This window comes from Mandrillus leucophaeus, unplaced genomic scaffold (assembly GCF_000951045.1).
Source record: "Mandrillus leucophaeus isolate KB7577 unplaced genomic scaffold, Mleu.le_1.0 Scaffold323, whole genome shotgun sequence".
In the NCBI taxonomy this organism is placed as follows: Eukaryota; Metazoa; Chordata; class Mammalia; order Primates; family Cercopithecidae; genus Mandrillus; species Mandrillus leucophaeus.
In genome coordinates, this window is record NW_012103399.1 from 422,904 (window position 1) to 425,114 (window position 2,211).

A 2,211-nucleotide genomic window follows, 5' to 3' on the forward strand; every position below is an offset into this window, starting at 1 on the left:
GGGGCCCGCACCGCCCTCAGCCACTCCCCACAGCAGCCCAAGCTTGCAGGTGTTACTGACACTGTCCTACCTGGTTTGCCAAGGCCCACAGAGATCAGTAACTGGGACCCAAGGAGCATGGGGGCAGAGCCAGGGGTGAACCCCACTCCGTCAGAGCCATTCAAATGGACAGTCCCTGCCCCAGCTACCAGTGAGGGGAGGGGTATCCTCCTGTCCTGCTCTCCCTCCCAGGGCCCTGGCTTGTCTGAGCCTGATCCCACTCTAGAGGCCACTCCACTTGCTCTAGGCCCCGGGGGCCCACAGCCTGCAGCAGAGCAGGCTGAAGTCCCCTCCATCCTCCCAGCCCAGCACTCACTTTTGTGGCCTGCTTCCTCCCAGCCAAGCAAGCTGCTCCTCTTGGCCTCAGTTTCTCAATGTGCAAAGTGGGTACAAGTCCCTGACCTGAAGACCTCATCTACCAGGTCATGGGGAGGATAAGAAGTGGTAAGAAAAGTGAAAACAAAAGGGCCATGAGGTCACCTAGGTTTGCATGTCACCAGCTACACCTTCCTGTGTGCTACAGGAGGGACAAAGGGAGAACACTGAGCCCGAGGGACCCCCAAGCCCACCGCCAGGACCAGGAGGGCACAGAGCGTGGCCTAGGCCCAGTGCCACAAACACCCCTTCCCCAGGGACACGCTGCCTCCTCCTAACTCAACTGGGCACATCACGAGCATTACCGGGCTCACCACCAGCAAAACACCCCCGCCTGGCAGCCGCCACCTCCTGAGGCTCCTCGAGAGATGCCGGGAGGGCTGCCCTGCTTACAGGGGCCAGCCATCCCCACGGAGCTTTCAACACTGCCCCCATAAAGCCACCTGCCAAGGGTGCCAACAAACTCTTCAGCGAACCCCAGTTCACAAACCAGAAACATTTCCTGCCCCAGGTTCTGACTGGGAAAACAGGGTTGTAGGGAGAAGAGGGCACTGCTGGACACAGCCAGGACAAGGTGGGATGTCCGCTCTGCCCTGGGCCCTGGGCAGCCAGTGGGACACAAGGACGCATCACACAAGGCCCCGGCCCCCCAGAAGCCAGGACAGAGAACAGCCGGATGCCAGTAGGACTGACACTGATGGGGCTGTGTCCAGCTCTCTGGCCAGTGTCATCTCATCCTCCACCCCGAACCATGACACCCCCATCCTCAGAAGAGGAAACTCGCTCCAGAACCCCCTAGGTTCCGCAGTGGCAAAAGAGGAAGCGGGAGCTGGCAGAGCTCTGATTCGGGACTGCCCCAAGGTCAGTCGGGGTCTTCCTCGGCCCAGGCCAGAGGCTCATGCCCCCACCCTGTGAATCACATTTTCACAGGCTGGCCCAGGGTTGGCCTGTTTGGCCAAACAACTTTGCTGGTAGATGCCGGAGAAAGTTGGTGGCAATTATATGTGCCAGACACTGAGATAAACAGCTCACACTGACGTCTCCTTTCTGCCTCAAGACAACAGGGCAGTTGAGCTATTACTGTTCCCTCTTGGCAGATACAGAAATCGGTGGCTCAGAGAAGTTCAGTCCATTGTCCAAGGTCACACAGCTCAAAAGTAGACGCGCAGGGATTCAAACCCAGGCAACCTGCATCCCAAATCCCGCATTTCGACCCTGACTCTAAAATGCCACCTTCTCCCCACCTCCTCTCCCGCATGCCTGAGGGGCTGGGGACAAGTGAACCCCAATGTTGTCCTCGCTGGGGTGGGCTGGGCGACCTGGGCTGGGTGCTGGGGACTTAGGGGTGACAGCGCCCCGGCGGCTCCCAAGTGCTGAGCGCGGGCGGCTAGGCAGGCGCGGTGCCAGGCGCGCTCCACGCACCCTCCCGTTCCGCCCAGCCCGGCGCCGCCGGCGTCTCCCCCACTCTACGGAGGAGCAAAGCGAGGCTCCAGGGAGGAGGGGGCTCGGCCCAGGGGGCGACAGCTGGACGGGGGACGGCAGCTGGGGAGGTAGCTCGAGTCGGCCCGACGGGGGCGGGGTGTGGGACGGGGACCACGGGACCCAAGCATGCCCACGCCGCGCAGCCAGTGCCCATGGAACAGGGCGCCCAACGCTGCGGCCCGGACTCAGTTTCCCTACCCGCGAGACGGGCGCCGGACGTCACCTGGACCCCTATCCTCCGGAGCCGTTCCCGGAGCGCCCAGAATTTTGAAGAACCCCGAAGTGCCGCGGGAAGGCGGGCGGGCGGGCGCGTAG